Consider the following 19,252-nt stretch of genomic DNA (forward strand, 5'->3'; position numbering starts at 1 on the left):
ACACGCACAGATTTGATTGCATGAGATCTGTGACACAGAGCAGTCCTGATCTGAACTTTGAGCTTGACCAGAGCTTCTTCTGCTCCACTAAAGCCTGAGGATCGTCTTATTTTATTAACAAAACCTTATATGGGACTGTTTGGATAGCAGGATGTGTCGCCTTTACAGATGTTAAAGTAATACATACGATGTTTAATAATTGACTATCTTTCGATTGACATAGCATTTAGCCTTGAGGATGCTACACTGATGTTAAAAAGAAGAAAAAGAACAACACGCTGGTTTGATATATACCGTTGGAGTTACAGTAAGAGCAAGATAAAAATAATCTGCAGTATTTACTCAGACACAATGTTCATCCTCTAGTTCACATGTAAATATAATCCCTTTACAGCTTATTTGCATGTTATTTTCATGCTGCCAGGCTTCTCATTTAAAGCAGTCTTTCCACTTAAATATTGTAAATAACAGTTCAGCACAACACACATGTAAATGAAAAGTTAATACTCTCAATGCCCTGCAGCTAGAGAAGATGCAAATGAGGGGAAAAAAGTCCCTGACAGAAGTAATGACCAGTTTTACCGACCAAAACGTGGCAGTAATGATGCACTGCTACATTAAACATGTTACCTTTACCAAAGGACAGAGAGAGAGCGAGAACAGATCAAGAACAAAAACAACGCAAATTCTTTTACAACAGATACGGTGACGCTCAGTGAGTAAATATACCAAAACGATGCATCTACATGGGTTTGCATGAAGGAGTGTGTGCGTGCCTGCAGGGGTCCTTTGCTTGCTGCCTTTCTCTGAGTATAGTTGTAGTACATTTCTACATGGTCTGAGTTTGTGCCTTTGATTATGTGAAGATGGTGTGCAGTGGAAGACCTAAACTGTGTGGAGCAGGGAAATTATTTTACTGCTATTGTTAAATAATCATCATTATTACCATTGCATTAATAATATAATCTGCAGTATGATCATTGCTTTAACAATGTAACAGATAGCTTTAAGAAGGCTTTAAGGTTTTATGCATACAGGTATTAAATTAACTTTGTATTCCAGGTGCAGTTATAACTATTTTATACATATTGCATATCTGTGCTTATTTGAGTTGATGTTCAGGTTCATTAATGGTCTAAAGCTTCACCTAGTGAGAGTGTCTAGATGATCCATGCTGAGGGAAAACTAGAACATAGAAGGAATTGCAGTACATGCTTACACAACAGTTCATTTTAATATCTTTTATATGTTCATATTCTTGTATTAAGCTTTTAGTAGGGGTTCTTGATTAAAACATTTATTTAGTAGAAGACATACATATAGTCTCAGTGAGCCTCTGGTCTAGTGAAAGGTCAGAAGTGCAACAGGTGAATTGAGAAAGAGCATTTGAGGACGAGACACAGACAGTTAGTAGGTGAAGAGGTGACACAGAGAGCATGTGAGGTCGTGACACACACATGAGTTAGATTTATTTAGAGGAGAGAGAGATTAGTCATGTCTGGATTGTAACGGTGAAAGTGTCTCGGTAAAAGAGGAACCGTCCTTGTCTTCTCGGCAAGAAAGAGGAACTGAAAGGTTGACCGGAGGAATCGGCCATGAAAATAGAAGATGATGTTCTGTGTTAAAGGCCATTGTGGTGTTGATTTGACGTATGTATAAAATGTATCTGTGACGCATGAAGGGGCGTCAGTAAATCAAACCCTGATGCTATAAAATATCTGTTTATGCTTTGATTAAGTCGAAGACTACTTGCTGTCTGCGTACAGAGTGTCTTCCCACACGTGTGTAGTCATTAAAATCATTGTTTGACCAAGAGCTTCTGGACCAAGGGTGGTTTGTACTCTCCCTCCTCAATTTTGAACCTTAACATTTGGGGGCTTCGTCCGGTGGTTGAGGAGGGAGAATTGGAGGTGTAGATGGAGAAATTTGGTCTTAGGTGGTCTGACGGGCAGACATGAATTCCAGTGGTCGAAGTGAGTGGGCATAAGCCGGCTTATCCAAAGGTAAGGCACTACCTGTTGAATTATTTCCAAAGTGTGCCAAATTGGATATGATAAAATTTAAGTCTACTCACTGAAGTTACTGGTGGATGTCTGTTTTGATTTTGATGAAAAATCTCATGAGTTGAAGCAGTTAGAGTTCTGCTAAGAAGAAAGAAGAAATGAAAGCAGTTAAAGTCTGCTAAAGCAGTTAGAGTCTGCCAGGAAAAGTTTAAATACTGGGTTGAAGTCCCAAAGAAATTGAGTTAGAGTCTCAAGTAGTTTGGTAGGGAATTTGGTCATTTTGTGGGTTAAAGTCCCGGTTGGTCATTAGGTCAGACCTTGGTTGGTCATTTTGTGGGTTAGAGTCCCCATTGTCCATCAGGGTAGATCTGCCTCAGTCATACACTTGTGTTGGGTGTTGATTGTTGTTTCAAAGTATTATAAATTATTCTAGGACGGCAGTTAGAGTCTGCTAGGAAGTGCAGTTCTCGGAGGTAACGCTCCCTCCCGGCCAAGGACGCTTGGCCCTGACCTATCGGCGAATAGGGTTAGTACGGTCGGCAACCGGGGAGAACTTGGGAACCTCCAAAATAGCTAGGAGTTAGAGTCTCCTTACCGTTTGGAACGGTACCTGCGCTTTTTTGGTCAGAAGAAGTTGGACTTCGGGCGTGTAACTTTAACTTAAAACTTCGGGGTAAGCCTTGGCTGTGTAATGCCAAAAATAGAGCTTCAGGCAAAGTTTGGGTTGGTTGACGCTTTTAAATTGAGTTAGGGATTTTAGAGATGAGGCCAGAAACAGTTAAAGTCTGATACTGGTTAATTGGTCGCAAAAAACTCAGGGAGTTTATCCGCTGGGCGGTTATTTTAAATTTGTCGAAATTGTGTAGGCGCTAAAGCTGACAGATCTGACAGTGGTTGTAAATATAAGACGTCGTTGTAATATAGAATAAGAAAATTTGGTGTGAGAGATCTCTGTGTGTCGAGTCAGTAATGCACTGACTGCCTGCTGCTATTTTTAGATGTGTGTGTGTGAGTGTGAAAATGCAAATGAGTAAGTAGTGAACTGTTTAAACCACAGTTGGTTTTACATATACTGCTGCAAACATTGTTGAGTGTGTGTTTCAAATGCCATTTATGTTCATTAGAGGGTTATAAATAAAGTTTTGAGTTGCCGTAGTGGATGTATAGTAATTGACTGAGTTTGAATGTAGATAGATAAATATAGAGTGCACTGTGTATATTTAAGATTAACATGTTACTTTCAGTACCTTCTGAGCTTCTGGACCAAGGGTGGTTTGTACTCTCCTTCCTCAATTTTGAACCTTAACAACTGCTCACCCAATTAGAAGTTAGAAACAGTCGTACTGCTGCTTTTCCACAGGCTCAACAAAATTAATGATTTGTCTTTACCTTTGATTGGGCCATGACCACTACTGTTAACAACTAGAACTAACCCAAACCCTCCAATTATTCATCACTCACTAATAATAATAATGATAAAGTTTTTGGACATTTCATGCAATATTGTAGGCTACCGCACAGAATCATAACCTCATCTTCTAAGGGTGTCATTTACTCATTTTTATCTTATCCACTAACATCACTTAGATAAGCTGTGAGAATAATTGTGAGCATGCATCTTATAATTTAGCAAAAATGTAGGTTTTGGAAGGTCAAGCTGTACTTTCCACGGTACACCTTTACACGAAAAGTGAAAAACAGGAAACTGGATATTTGTAAATTCTTGTCTAATAAACTCAACTCATTTTAGATGCTTGGTAATAAGGAAGGACAACCCAATATCACAACAGAGTGTGTAATAGACACGGCGGTCCACCGTCTTCACAAAACGTTGCGGTAATCTGCAGTAACAGAAGAGCGAGGTATTTTGTTTCAAACCAACATGCAAATAATCACATGAAAGCCTTTAAACAGACTATTTTTAACACATTTACATCTATATACATATAATCATCCAAGCTTAATAGAATCTGGTGATTAAGGACCCTGGAATGTACTTAACACATTTTTTGCTCACTAGCGACTTTGTGGGTTTAAATATATCATCGCCCCCTGCTGGTCATGCAATTTGTGCATGGAGTTAGGCAACTTCTGCATGCATGCCCATTTCACGTGGTTAGAGAGGCAAAGTGGGAAATGGACACGGTGGACTGGCCTGTCTATCCGGTTGTTCAGTCTGACGTCACTAGCCATGTCTGGACCTAAACTCCGCTGCAGGTCCATATATCAAACGATCACTATGGCATTACTGAGAGTTGAAAAACTGTCTAAAGTCTTTCATCTTTAATAAAATGATCAGCGTTCTGCTCTACCAGGTGTAACAATTGAGTTTAACATCCAGGCATCCATGAAAACGGAATTTATGACATTTAACGGAGTTAGAAGTTAGCAGGGAGTTAGCTCGCTAGCTTCTATCTAAATACAATATAGCATGTCCTGACTGCGGGGTTTTGGAAACAAATTAAAACGTACAGCTCTGCTATCACTTCCAGCATAAATGAAGACAGAAAACTAAACAGCAGTGACGTTTGTAGGGTTACTGAAGTTTGGCTAGCTGGTATATAATGATGTGCTACGTGACCGCTAGCGACACAGCTATGTTAGCATAATATCCGGTTGTTCAGTGATGACGCGACGAATCCTACTTCCGGGTCTAAAGTAGTCTGCGTTTAATATGGCTTTTGTGTTGTTAACATGTTTAATGTTATGTATTTTCTTATATTTAATCTCAAAAAGCTCCTAAAACAGTCAGTGATCACTGTTGACCTCCCTCGGCTTTTATTACCGCTAATCATTTATTTAAGCTCAGTTTTTAAAACCTTAGGATGTAACTACAGCCCAGCCCATGCAGCAGTATATGAATGACTAACCTCGTATTGTGGCTGCATTATCTCAGTTGTTCTCCTGGCTGAAGTTTGGTCCTTTTACAGCATCCTGCCATGCGATTACATTTGTTCCTGACCACCGAAAACACTCATGTTAACTTTTATCGAGTGGAAAAAAAGTTAGCTTGTTCATATATGCTAACATAGCTGTGTCGCTAGCGGTCACGTAGCACATCATTATATACCAGCTAGCCAAACTTCAGTGACCCTACAAACGTCACTGCTGTTTCGTTTTCTGTCTTCATTTATGTTGGAAGTGATAACAGAGCTGTACGTTTTAATTTGTTTCCAAAACCCGCAGTCAGGACATGCTATATTGTATTTAGATAGAAGCTAGCAAGCTAACTTCCTGCTAACTTCTAACTCCGTTAAATGTCATAAATGTCCGTTTTCATGGATGCCTGGATGTTAAACTCAATTGTTACACCTGGTAGAGCAGAACGCTGATCATTTTATTAAAGATGAAAGACTTTAGACAGTTTTTCAACTCTCAGTAATGCCATAGTGATCGTTTGATATATGGACCTGCAGCGGAGTTTAGACCCAGACACGGCTAGTGACGTCAGACTGAACAACCGGATAAACAAGCTAACTTTTTTTGCACTCGATAAAAGTTAACGTGAGTGTTCTCGGTGGTCAGGAACAAATGTAATCGCATGGCAGGATGCTGTAAAAGGACCAAACTTCAGCCAGGAGAACAACTGAGATAATCCATCCACAATACGAGGTTAGTCATTCATATACTGCTGCATGGGCTGTGCTGTAGTTACATCCTAAGGTTTTAAAAACTGAGCTTAAATAAATGATTAGCGGTAATAAAAGCCGAGGGAGGTCAACAGTGATCACTGACTGTTTTAGGAGCTTTTTGAGATTAAATAGAAGAAAATACAAAACATTAAACATGTTAACAACACAAAAGCCATATTAAACGCAGACTACTTTAGGCCTGGAAGTAGGATTCGTCACATCATCACTTAACAATCGGATTACATGTTTTGCCATCACACTGGGTTGGGGAGGAATATATTTAGATCAAAGTGCATCCCATAATTTTGACAGGTGAAAGCACCTGTGATGATAGGCTGGCATCCTGCCTGCCTGTCCAGGTGTTTCAGTTTGGTGCAACAAGGACAATGGAAGGCTGTGACGAAGCAAGCGGACAGGTGCGATTACAAGCTTCCTCACTTGTCACCCTGAAAATCATGAATGGACGCTACCGCACTTACTTAATCAGACACTAGGGCAATGTTCTGAGATCTCCATGCATCAGCAAATCTCACATCTTAAAATAGAGCTGCATCTGCTGCTTTTAGAGCACGAGAATCTGATACTGGAACCATAACTTAAAAACATTCCTATTCTGATTTAATGGCAAGGTTACTCATAGCAACAAAAACACATAAACATGTGAGAATTCAATGAGGGCAAAGTGGTTGTTTTTCTTTAAATTTGTGCCCAAGGAGTTGTTTGTCACATGTGTACAAATGGTGGAGTTTTGTTTTTGTATTGATTTTGGTTTATTACGAGCAAAGTCTGTAGGACAGCATACGGATCAGGGTCAGACAACAACACAAAGTAGCTGCAGAGCTTTTTAAAACATGACAGGCTGTTCCATGTCACCAAATCTGGCCTGAATCCACCGCTACAGGCGATCACTGACCAGCACAACTTTTACGCATTCTGTCCTCCTGATAAATCTGGCAGTAACAATATGTGACATTTGCCATTGCCTGTAGTTGCCTATGTGATCAAGGTTGTTTTGATCTTGCCATTTGAAGTTTTGCTCATGGTGTGTGTGGGGGAAAGAGGAGCTTCTAGGGGATGGGTGAGGTGAACAGGAGGAAAGGAACAGAGAGTGACAAACAACAACAAAACTGGTGGATGGAAAATGTCACATCAGTGGGGCCCACAGTACCCGGCAGAGGAATACATTGTCAGTGTGCCCCTATTATGTTTTGAGTCCCTATATTTGTTAACTTAATAGCAAAGAGAAATGCCATGATACTCTTGTACTGGAATGCTCAGTTTAGCATGTTTGATTCAGAGAAAGCTAAACATTTCTATATCACTTATGAATTGATAGACTATAGTAATAACTATAGTAATTAGTCATGTGGCGCCCAACCTCACAGTACCGTATCACCCCAATAGAGCACATTGCTGTCAGACTGCACACTTACTTGTTGTCCCTGCAGTATTTAAAAGTGGAATGGGAGACAGTGGGCTATTGTTAGCTAATTTGTGCATCACTGAGCCACACTAATGTCATAACATTATGACCTGATATTCAGCACAAACCATCATGGAAGACTGTTCTTTGGAACGAGTGAAAATCTACTGTTTTATTAGTCCTTTAAGGAGGACTAATTAGTCGATGACTATGCCTTGCACCTGGCAACTGCTATAATTGTGTTATGAAGACATATTTAAGACTTTAAAAATTGTCTAGATGTGTCTTTTTGAGTCCACATGTTAGACCATCCCTGAGCACTATTCCTCCTGTCTTTAAGACCAGCCAGGTGTCACTCAGCACGGTCATTCATTACTGTGGTAACCTGGCCTGAACCTGGCAGACGCTGACTTCCTGTGACTGATACTTCCCCTGACCTTCAGTCTGTGCCAGAATAACTCCATGTCCCCCTCTCTCTCTCTTGCTCTTTCTCTATCTATCCCTCTCTCTGTCTTTCTCACACACACACACACACGAACACAAATTTATATGCACCACTGGCCAGGTAAGTTTTCTCAACTGATGCCGTTTTCAGTCTCTGAATTCATGAAAACATGGCATACCATTTATACCAATTATTCTGTTCTTTTTCCTTTCTGTCATATATATATATATATATATATATATATATATATATATATATATATATATATATATATATTAGGGGTGCAACGATACTCGTATCGATATTGAACCGTTCGATACAGTGCTTTCGGTTCGGTACGCATATGTATCGAACAATACAAAGTTTTTAATTTATTTTATCAACTTTCCTTCTGACGATGCTGTCTGTGTTGAGCGCTCAGTGGATCTGCACTCGACAGTGCAGCCTAGGCGGAGCAGTCGAGTGCAGATTCACTGAGCGCAGGGCAAGCTACCGAGACAGAAGTTAAGCTCTCCTTGCAACATGGCAAATTGAACCTCCCCCATCCTCATTCAGATCTGGCGTTTGGAGCTATTTTGGTTTTCATGTGACGTATGACCCTGAAGGTAAGCGCGTCATGGACTAAAGTAAAACAGTATGTTGGATGTGCCATGCAATGCTCAATTACATGGGTGGGAGCTAGTGTGTTAGCGCAGTTAGCTCGTTAACGTGTTGGCTGTCCAGCCCCACGCTCAAGGCGATCCACGGTAGCTCGTTAACGGAGATTTGCCGTGTTGTGGCGTTAACGTCATTTCAACGAGATTTATGCTGACAGCACTAGTGGGAACACAACGAATATGACTGCACATTTACTCCGAAATCATCCTAGTGCAAAGACAAGTGGAAGCCGACAAAAACAACAAGCACATGCTACAAACTTTACCAGAGTCATTTAGACAGCCGTTAGCACACGATTCTCCTTATGGGGAGCTGTTATGTTTAATATGCTGCTGAGAATATAGCCCAGAAGAAGCGTATAGTATAGCTTTTATTTTGGAAAGAGCCATTTCTCTGTAATAAACTCTCTTTTCCAAAGATAAGTGATTCCTCAATCAGATACAGGGCTCGCAAAATTTTTCCAGTCGGGCTACCAAAATCTCTCTCTGCCCTGCCCGTCGGGCTATCGCAGGAAGGAAAAATATATGTCAATGCTTTTGCATTCTTTCGGAAATGTAGCTGGGTAATTATGTCATTGGCATCGGTGAGCCACTGTCAATATGTGACATATTTATATCGCGTTTGAATTTGCGCTTGTTTTTTGCTTTTACTTTGCAATCGCGCAAACTGTGTATAAAGAGCGACAGCACTGATTGGTGAGTGATGATAATTTGCGCACCAATTCCTCTGACATCGTCTTATCAATCGTTAGCTTACTATGCAAACATGACAAGTGAAATCTCCCGCAGCTTAAACATGTGAGAGGTTGATCGCGCAGAGAATCGCTGAGCATTGTGTGTGTGTGTGTGTGTGTGTGTGTAAAAGCAGCAGGATATATATTTTAGTTCTGCTGAGCCAAATAAGACAGGTCAGGGTGAAGAAGTGACAGCCAAAGAAAAGCTTACCACAAAACGGAGAAGTTATGACAAATCAGACTATAAGGCAAAAAGAAAGTGCAGCTTTATGGTTTCATGGACAAAAGAATTTCTGTGGCTGCAATATGACGAGCTAAATAACCAGGGCTGCACATAAGTGGTCCGCAGGTGCGCATTCGCTGTCAAAATAAAAAATGCGAAAAAGATAAGAAGTTGCAACGCGTGTTTGCGTACATAAGATTTTCAGGAGGACAGACATTTGTTTAGAACTCTTAAAGATGTCGAAGAAGCTCCTTTAAGCAATTACTGTGATGTTCCTCCACCTCCAAAGAAATGTCAGAAGGAGTCCGAACCACAAAAGAAGCGCGTATTCTCGGAAAAGTGGTTGCAGGAGGTGAGCTGGCTTCAAACAAATGATGAACGCACAGAGATGTGGTGCGGAATGTGCCGTGAAAATTTAATAAATGACAAATTAAAAAGGCATGAACATTTTTCTTTGTATCGAAAAAATATCGAACCGTGACAGCAAAGTATCGAACCGAACTGTGAATTTTGTGTATCGTTGCACCCCTAATATATATATATATATATATATATATATATATATATATATATATATATATATATATATATGCTGGGTGTAACACCCAGCACGCCCCTGCAGGCGGTTTATATATATATATATATATATATATGTATATATATATATATATATATATATATATATATATATATATATATATAAAACACCCAGCACGCCCCTGCGGGCGGTTTATCCTTCAAGCTCGGGTCCTCTACCAGAGGCCTGGGAGCTTGAGGGTCCTGCGCAGTATCTTAGCTGTTCCCAGGACTGCGCTCTTCTGGACAGAGGTCTCCGATGTTATTCCCGGGATCTGCTGGAGCCACTCGCCTAGCTTGGGAGTCACCGCACCTAGTGCTCCGATTACCACGGGGACCACCGTTACCTTCACCCTCCACATCCTCTCGAGCTCTTCTCTGAGCCCTTGGTATTTCTCCAGCTTCTCGTGTTCCTTCTTCCTGATATTGCTGTCATTCGGAACCGCTACATCGATCACTACGGCCGTCTTCTTCTGTTTGTCTACCACCACTATGTCCGGTTGGTTAGCCACCACCATTTTGTCCGTCTGTATCTGGAAGTCCCACAGGATCTTAGCTCGGTCATTCTCCACCACCCTTGGGGGCATCTCCCATTTTGACCTCGGGACTTCCAGGTTATACTCGGCACAGATGTTCCTGTACACTATGCCGGCCACTTGGTTATGGCGTTCCATGTATGCCTTGCCTGCTAGCATCTTACACCCTGCTGTTATGTGCTGGATTGTCTCTGGGGCATCTTTACACAGCCTGCACCTGGGGTCTTGCCTGGTGTGATAGACCCCAGCCTCTATGGATCTTGTGCTCAGAGCTTGTTCTTGTGCTGCCATGATTAGTGCCTCTGTGCTGTCTTTCAGTCCAGCTTTGTCCAGCCACTGGTAGGATTTCTGGATATCAGCCACCTCCTCTATCTGCCGGTGGTACATACCGTGCAGGGGCCTGTCCTTCCATGATGGTTCCTCGTCTCCCTCCTCTTTCTTGGGTTTCTGCTGCCTGAGGTATTCACTGAGCACTCGGTCAGTTGGGGCCATCTTACTGATGTATTCGTGGATGTTCGTTGTCTCATCCTGGACTGTGGTGCTGACACTCACCAGTCCCCGGCCTCCTTCCTTCCGCTTAGCATACAGCCTCAGGGTGCTGGACTTGGGGTGAAACCCTCCATGCATGGTCAGGAGCTTTCTTGTCTTTATGTCAGTGGCTTCTATCTCCTCCTTTGGCCAACTTATTATCCCAGCAGGGTACCTGATCACGGGCAGGGCGTACGTGTTGATGGCCCGGATCTTGTTCTTACCATTCAGCTGACTCCTCAGGACTTGCCTGACCCTCTGCAGGTACTTGGTGGTTGCAGCTTTTCTAGCGGCCTCTTCATGGTTCCCATTCGCCTGCGGGATCCCCAGGTACTTGTAACTGTCCTCTATGTCTGCAATGTTGCCTTCTGGTAGTTTAATCCCCTCAGTTCTGACTACCTTCCCTCTCTTTGTTACCATCCGACTACACTTCTCCAGTCCGAATGACATTCCAATGTCATTGCTGTATAGCCTGGTAGTGTGGATCAATGAATCGATGTCTCGTTCACTCTTGGCATACAGCTTGATGTCATCCATGTACAGGAGGTGGCTGACAACTGCTTCGTTCCGTAGTCGGTATCCGTAGCCAGTCTTGTTAATGATCTCACTGAGGGGGTTCAGGCCTATGCAGAACAGCAGTGGGGACAGAGCATCTCCTTGGTAGATCCCGCACTTGATGGTGACTTGTGCTATGGGCTTGGAGTTGGCCTCTAGTGTTGTACGCCACATCCCCATTGAGTTCCTGATGAAGGCTCTTAGGGTCCCATTGATCTTGTACAATTCTAAGCATTCCAGTATCCAGCTGTGGGGCATTGAGTCATAGGCCTTCTTGTAATCAATCCAGGCAGTGCACAGGTTGGTCAGTCTGGTCTTGCAGTCTCGGCTGACTGTTCTGTCTACCAGTAGCTGGTGTTTTGCGCCTCTGGTATTCTTGCCAATCCCTTTCTGTGTCCCGCTCATGTATTGACCCATGTGCCTGTTCATCTTAGCCGATATGATGCCTGACAGGAGCTTCCATGTAGTACTGAGGCAGGTTATTGGTTGGTAGTTGGAGGGGACCGGTCCCTTCTTGGGGTCCTTGGGGATCAGGACCGTCTGACCTTCAGTTAGCCATTCCGGGTGTCTCTCGTTAACTAGCAGCTGGTTCATTTGTGCTGCCAGACGCTCGTGGAGTGCAGTCAGCTTCTTTAGCCAGTAGGCGTGAACCATGTCGGGCCCTGGTGCTGTCCAACTCTTCATACTGGAGACCCTTTCTTGGATATCTGCCACTGTGATGGTTACTGGACCCTGTTCAGGGAGGTCGCTGTGGTCTGCCCTCAGATCCACTAGCCACTGAGCATTGCCGTTATGGGTTGCGTCCTTCTCCCATATGCTCTTCCAGTATTGCTCCGTCTCCAGCCTTGGTGGTGCTGTTCTCTTATTGTTCCCTTGCCACTGAGAGTACACCTTTGCTGGTTCTGTGGAGAACAGCTGGTTTATTCTCCTGCCTTCTATCTCTCTGGTGTACCTCCTCAAGCGGCTGGCCAAGGCTATGAGTCTTTGCTTGGCAGTTTCCAAGGCCTCAGGTATGGACAGCTTGCTGTATTTCTTATGCACCTTCTTTGTCGCACCTTTCTGCAACTCCGTTAGTTGGCTAACCTCCCTCCGTGCTACTTTGATCTTGCCCTCTAGCCTCCTTCTCCATGGAGGGTACTGCCCCTTGTGGCTGTTCAACTTGTAGCCAAGCATCTCACTGATCACTGCTGCCGTATTGTAGATCAGCTTGTTAGTGTCGGTAATCGTGGTTGTAGGTATCGTCCGTAGTGCTGCATTAACATCATCTAGCAGACCTTCTGAGGGTACTTCACGTAATCTTGGTAACCGACTACAGGGGATACAGGTTTCAAGCTTGGCCATGATCCTATGTTCATATTACATCATTAAAGTTTTTAAAAATTAGGTCAGTTTATGTATCAGCTGTCATCCTCTTAAGTTTTAAACCATAGGTTTATGTTTTAAATTCTAGTTAAAGTTATTGTTTAAGCCCTCTATTTGGTTATGGTCCTGTCCTTTTTGTTTATTTCTGTTTTGTTTGTGTGTGTGTGTGTGTGTGTGTGTGTGTGTGTGTGTGTGTGTGTGTGTGTGTGTGTGTGTGTGTGTGTGTGTGTGCGTGCGTGTGTGTGTGTGTGTGTGTGATTTTGAGGGTTGTTTTTTTAGCTGTTTTTATTAGAATAATTTATATTAGTCATCCTGTTTTTGAGACATTCCAGCATGCAGTATTTTGGGTAGTGTCATGGAGAGATGGCTAGGTAAAGGTGAGTATCATCTGCATATATAATGTATACTGTGCCTTTTAATAATACTGGGAAACACATGTTATGCAAAGAGAAAAGGTCCTCACATAGAACCCTGCAGAACTCTTCTGATATGATTGATATGATTCATACTACTGCAGTGCAGCACCTTTAATACCTACGGCGTGTTCTAATCTCTGTAGTAAAATATTGTGGTCAATGGTATTGAACGCTGCACTGATGTCTAACAGGACAATTATAGAAATGAGGCGACTATCAGAGGCCATAAGAAGAGAATTTGTTACCTTTATTAGTGTTGTGGTTGGTCAGTGATGGCTTTTCAAGCAATAGTTTAATTACTTTTCACCTGAAAGGCGAAAGGTACTTCAAAGCCCATTAACAGAGATGCACTGATCATATTTAAGATCAAAGCAGTAATCATTGGTAGGACGTCTTTGAGCAGTCTTGCAGGAATGGGGTTTAACAGACAAGATGATAATATGGAAAATCTGAGTAGTGGTCTATTTTGTTTTATTTAACATACTCACTATTCAGCTCAAGGAGGTTGTCCAAGAGTCAGCTGTTTCCAAGCTCAAGCATGAACTTTCTGTCAAAAAGTTTTATAAATTCTCAGAAAATGTAGTTTGAATATCAATAACTGGAAAAATGTTATCTAAAGGCAACAAGATTTGGTGATATGACTGAGCAATTCTGTAGTGAAAAAGCTTTTTCTGGATCAAGATGGCAAGATGATATGCATGAGGATTCAAGACAGCAACAGTGGTGTCTATAGTGAACAACATATTATTTGCCCCAATGTAGTTCCTCACTGTCCTGGTTAAAAAGCAGCCAGCGACTTATATTTCCATCTGAAGAGGCTCGTGATATTCTACGCCCCCACAGTCAGGGACTGTGGTACGCAATAGGAACTGGCCAGTAACACTGTTATTGGAATCAGCTTGCACTGCACACCACTCAGCTATGTGCATTCAAGTGCAGACACATAAATACACATCTACACCCGTTCACCTATCTAAAGCAGCTTCCACACAGGGGCACACACTGCAGAGGGATCAGCTTCCTCATTGAAACATGAGGCGGCATCTTTAATGGCTGCTGACATGGTGTGATTTCCTTCTCTCAAATTCTTTTCACAAGATTCTTTCCAGGCTGCAGGTCAAGTGAAGGGACTTTAGCAAGTTGTACAATGCAGGCTCTGTACAGAGATGGTTAAGTCCTCTGTTTTTATTCATGATTTTTTTTATGACCAGTGAGAATCGTTATGAAGATGTAAACCTGGCTTAAAATTGAAAGGTGAAATGTCATCTTTTCAGGCTATTAGAAAAACTTCAATTCAATCTAATTTTAACCATCTACCAATTAATGTTTACATATGGAAGAATTCTAATGTAAATCTGTTAAACTGACTATTTTTTTTGGTTATGAAATTGTTACGATTAAACAGTCACACAACAACCACTCATATATATATATATATATATATATATATATATAAAAACACCCAGCACGCCCCTGCAGGCGGTTTATCCTTCAAGCTCGGGTCCTCTACCAGAGGCCTGGGAGCTTGAGGGTCCTGCGCAGTATCTTAGCTGTTCCCAGGACTGCGCTCTTCTGGACAGAGATCTCCGATGTTGCTCCCGGGATCTGCTGGAGCCACTCGCCTAGCTTGGGAGTCACCGCACCTAGTGCTCTGATTACCACTGGGACCACCGTTACCTTCACCCTCCACATCCTCTCGAGCTCTTCTCTGAGCCCTTGGTATTTCTCCAGCTTCTCGTGTTCCTTCTTCCTGATATTGCTGTCATTCGGAACCGCTACATCGATCACTACGGCCGTCTTCTTCTGTTTGTCTACCACCACTATGTCCGGTTGGTTAGCCACCACCATTTTGTCCGTATATATATATATATATATATATATTATTTTTTTTTTTATTTTATTTATTTATTTATTTTTTTTACCTGTGATCACATTGAAACATGAGGCGGCATCTTTAATGGCTGCTGACATGGTGTGATTTCCTTCTCTCAAATTCTTTTCACAAGATTCTTTCCAGGCTGCAGGTCAAGTGAAGGGACTTTAGCAAGTTGTACAATGCAGGCTCTGTACAGAGATGGTTAAGTCCTCTGTTTTTATTCATTTATTTATCGTCCTTTGTTTTTTTCTTTCCCTTTTCTGTGCGTCTTGTGTTCCCTCCATCTTTATTTCCCTGTTTTGTTTTGTTTTATTTGTGTGAGTTCATTCTTGGTGTCCCAGTCAGTTTACTTCCTGTTTTATTTTAAACATACTTTCTCAACTGCTTTTCTCTGTTTTTATTTCCCTTCTTTGTTCTTTTTTGTATTGTGCCTGTTTTGTTTTTTGCTTTTTAATTACTGGCAGAGTGCAGTCCCACAAAGTCAGCTAAGGGGTCACCACAAGAACTTCTACACAGAACGACACTGTCATGCTGTGATGGTCCAGTGGTACGCAAGGACACCACACGGCGTGAATGGTGTGGGTGCAAATCTGAGAAGGTTGGAAAAGGAAGTGTATTTTTTCAATCAATTATACAACAACTTCTTTCTCTGCATGTCCTTTCAGGAGAGATGGAAGAAGATTTTTCCTTTCTCACTTTGACCAAGTTTTAGCATTGTTTTGGCAAAGTTGTAAATATGCTTTCAAGTTTAGTTCAATTTCAGCCAAGTGGACAAATGTATGACCAGTTGCATTATATATTATTTCAATAACTGCCAATTAATTCCGTTCACTGATTAAGTCCAGATTTTAAAATGTACACAGAAACAGAGGTGCTGTAAGCGATGGAGCTGTAAAATGCAACAGTGCAGAGATATACGGAGCTGCTATTGTTCTTACTGATGTTCTTACTGTGATCCTCTCTGCCTAATGTAATACTGTCAGCCCCCACAATGAGCTCACTGCTCAATGCGGCAACAGCAAGGTGCTGCTGTCAAAGCTGCAGTGTTTGAATTGATTCAATCCTTATGATACACACAGCTTTGTGGTTTTTTTCTCAATTATAAAACTATTTCCTGTGGAACTATGCAACTTGAAAAATTTCCTACCAGTACAAAATAAAGTGTTATGTCATTTAAAATCACAAAATCATCTTATACCTTCTGCTCAACAGCTCCAAGTGCCTTGACCGAGCCAGCCACATGCTCCACACTATGTCATCCACAATTAAGTCAGCGAGATAAAGGACAGATGACTGTGAAAGCTTTCAGATTCGGCCTTGCCAGCCTCCCATCTCCATGGCAACCCAACCCTGAGTAGAAAGGTCTGCAATAAGATGGCAGGAAATGCAAACCTTGTATGGTTGTTAAAGCAGATTTAAGGTCTTACTAATGGCTGCATCATTGGTGTGAGTCAGATTTGGTTTGCTCAGGTGTCGTGTGCACACAGATACTCAGCCATCTGTCACTATGGCTCCTGGAGGCACAGCGATCTGTTGCTTTATTTTAATGGCTGTGCTATGCTGGTGCGTTGTCAGAGACTCGCACAGATAACCTTTCCTTTAGAGCATAACCATGGAGTTATTCTGTAGCTTTATTACTGTCAACAAATCCCATGAGAGGTTAAGAGTTGTTATTTTTCACTCACCATTTCGCTCCCAGCCCTAATGTAATCAGTCCCATTTACAGCTTTAGACATTGGTCACAAATGTATAGCTCAATGTGGAATTTATTTATGTTTTTTTAAGTAATTAGAAATTAAAATAAAAACAAAACAAAAAACAAGTGTCAGAGGCAAAAAGTAAGTCAATAATTAAAAGTCACAAACTGCAGTTCCTCAAGTTGACACTTGAGGGTGTCCCTAAAAGCAGGTCAACCCCATAGACTCTCATGTTAAAATGTCCAACTTAATAAAAAATAATCTTTATAGTCCATTATTTCTTGATGAACTCCCTTTCATAACAGCTATAAATTTTATAACTCATCCATTTGGATACTGATGAGACTTAAAGTTAGGCGCATAGCCACTCTGACTACTAGATGTGCTGACACAGGCAGCTGTCTGCTAGACCTCAGTTCGAGTTATCGAACTGAACCCACTGCTTTGACTTGCCTGCGTTTGCAGATCTAGTATTTTTTACAGCATCGTAATTAAATGATCGGACAAGATATATGGCCCATTGTTGTGAAACATAGTTCATCCAAGAAGCTTATCTTTTGGTTTTGGTGACTTTTGAAACTGTAACGTTTGATTAATTGGATACCGGATATTTTATATACAGTCTATACTGTTAATGAGTGCAAAGGTGAAGAGACTGACTGAAAAACTGTACTGTAACAATGTTGCTGTGCTCTCTCACACACATTGCCACTAAAGGACACCTTGGAAGTAACTGAGACACACAAGCAGTTTTGAAAAATCAGCATTTTTTTCCACCTCTGGAATGAGAACGCTCTGACCTATGACGAGACAGTCAGAAGTGTCGGCATTGCACCTGCCACAGCCAGCAGTAACTACTGTCCACGATGGCTTAAACAATGGGAGATCAGGTCAAAAGAAATATAAGCTGCAGCTTGATGCAGCGCTTCAATGTAACATGCAGGTTGAAATATTCTTCATGAATGAACGTAAAAACTCTGTGAAACAGAGATGCACAAATTACTGAATGTGAAAATGTGAGAGACAAAATTTGCCAAAAAGCGTCAGTCACCACACCAAGACAGGCCTGTCAAATACTATTGTCTCTCCCTGTGTGAGACACTCGTGGTGTCACTCAGGCCACAAAGGAAACGGCTCTATCCTGTCACTGCCTCTTCTCCCATTTTTGAATAAAACGAGTTGTTACTTGTAGATTTGTCAAAGTGCAGTTTTACAAACTCTAACCACAGAAGTATAGATGTGTGTGCCACTTTCACTGTGCAGTATTACACTCACACATCCATATTGATAAATATGTAGCTAGCAGTAGGATTTCAGTTGTATAACATCACTGTGGTGTATCTGCTCCCTGTCAGTGCTCCTCCTCAAATGTCTACATATGCCCTCTGTACACTTATCTCACTTGGGTTTATTTATAGTCGTATACACTGCACTGCTAATCTCATGACTATTAGCTGATAGGAATGGAGTTAATGATTACACCCTAGCCTCATATTATTATTTTTTAATAGTAACTAGTAAGATTAGAATGAGTGAAAATGGTTGCTTTAGGTTTTCTTTATAACATCACGACGGCTATGGAGATATACAGAGTTGTGGTGGTGACACATCAATTATTTTAATACACTGAGGCTAAATGAGTGGTGCTGCCCTGTGATTACTTAATGAAGGTCTTGTTTGTCACCTCTGTATAAATGTCCCAGAGGCCCGCATATTATCTCCATGAGGACAAGATAAAAAAGTTGCTAAGCAACTGGTACCTGGCAACGTGTTCCTTGCCCAGAGGATGCAGAAATTCACTGATGAATCTCCTAATTGCTCATGTCCTCATAGATCAAATAATCTCTTTCATCATGTTTTTACTGTAATAACTACTCGAAAAATTGAAGGACTTTATTTCACAATACAAAGAACTGGAATTCAAAATTCCAAACAAATGAAATATTGTCTTATATGGAATTAGATCACGGAATATGAACTGTCATGGTCATTTGACCCAGCGTTGTGAGTTTTCCTGTATTATGATCTATGTATAAGTTCTCCTTGCTAGTCTTAAGTTTATTTCCATAGTGCCAGGTTATCCTGTTTTGAGTTTCTTATGGGCCCCGTTTAGTTCCTTGATCATTTAGTAATTTCCCCTTGTGTCTTTGCCCTCTGTGCGTCTGTGTTTATGTGTTTGTATGAGTTCTTGTGCCTTGTTTCCCCTCCTTGTGGTTTATTCCATGTTTATCCATGTTTCTCTCTCTCTCCCTTGTGCTCCTTCGCATTCCCTCGCTCCCTCTGGTCTGCCTCTCCTCCACTCCTGTGTCATGTTCCCCAGTTTCCTGTTTTATTGTGAAGGTCTTGTGTTTCCGTGTTCCACGTATCTTGTTTTGCTTCCCCTGTGGCGTCATGTTAATTTGTGTCAGCTGTATTCCCCGTGTTTCCTCACTTCCCTCGTTATCCTTCTGCGTATTTATGTCAGCGTCTCCCTCATAGTTGTGTGCATTTCTCCATGTATTTAGTGCTTCCAGTATAGTTCGTGTCATTCTCCCAGTTTTGGTTTTGGTTTTTCCGTCCTCAGCAATAAAGCTGTATTTTGTGCATACAA

At 41.6% G+C, this 19,252-nt stretch overlaps 1 protein-coding gene across 1 annotated transcript in view; it reads right to left on the bottom strand.

Annotated features, from left to right (window-relative positions):
* The window catches only part of dgkg (diacylglycerol kinase, gamma), a 234,602-nt gene that overhangs the window by 118,507 nt on the left and 96,843 nt on the right, over nt 1-19,252 (bottom strand). The gene's annotated exons all lie outside the window — the stretch shown is intronic.

This window comes from Diplotaxodon limnothrissa, linkage group LG16 (assembly GCF_057381915.1).
Source record: "Diplotaxodon limnothrissa isolate DT_005_m linkage group LG16, D_limnothrissa_male_GT1.1, whole genome shotgun sequence".
Classification (NCBI taxonomy): Eukaryota; Metazoa; Chordata; class Actinopteri; order Cichliformes; family Cichlidae; genus Diplotaxodon; species Diplotaxodon limnothrissa.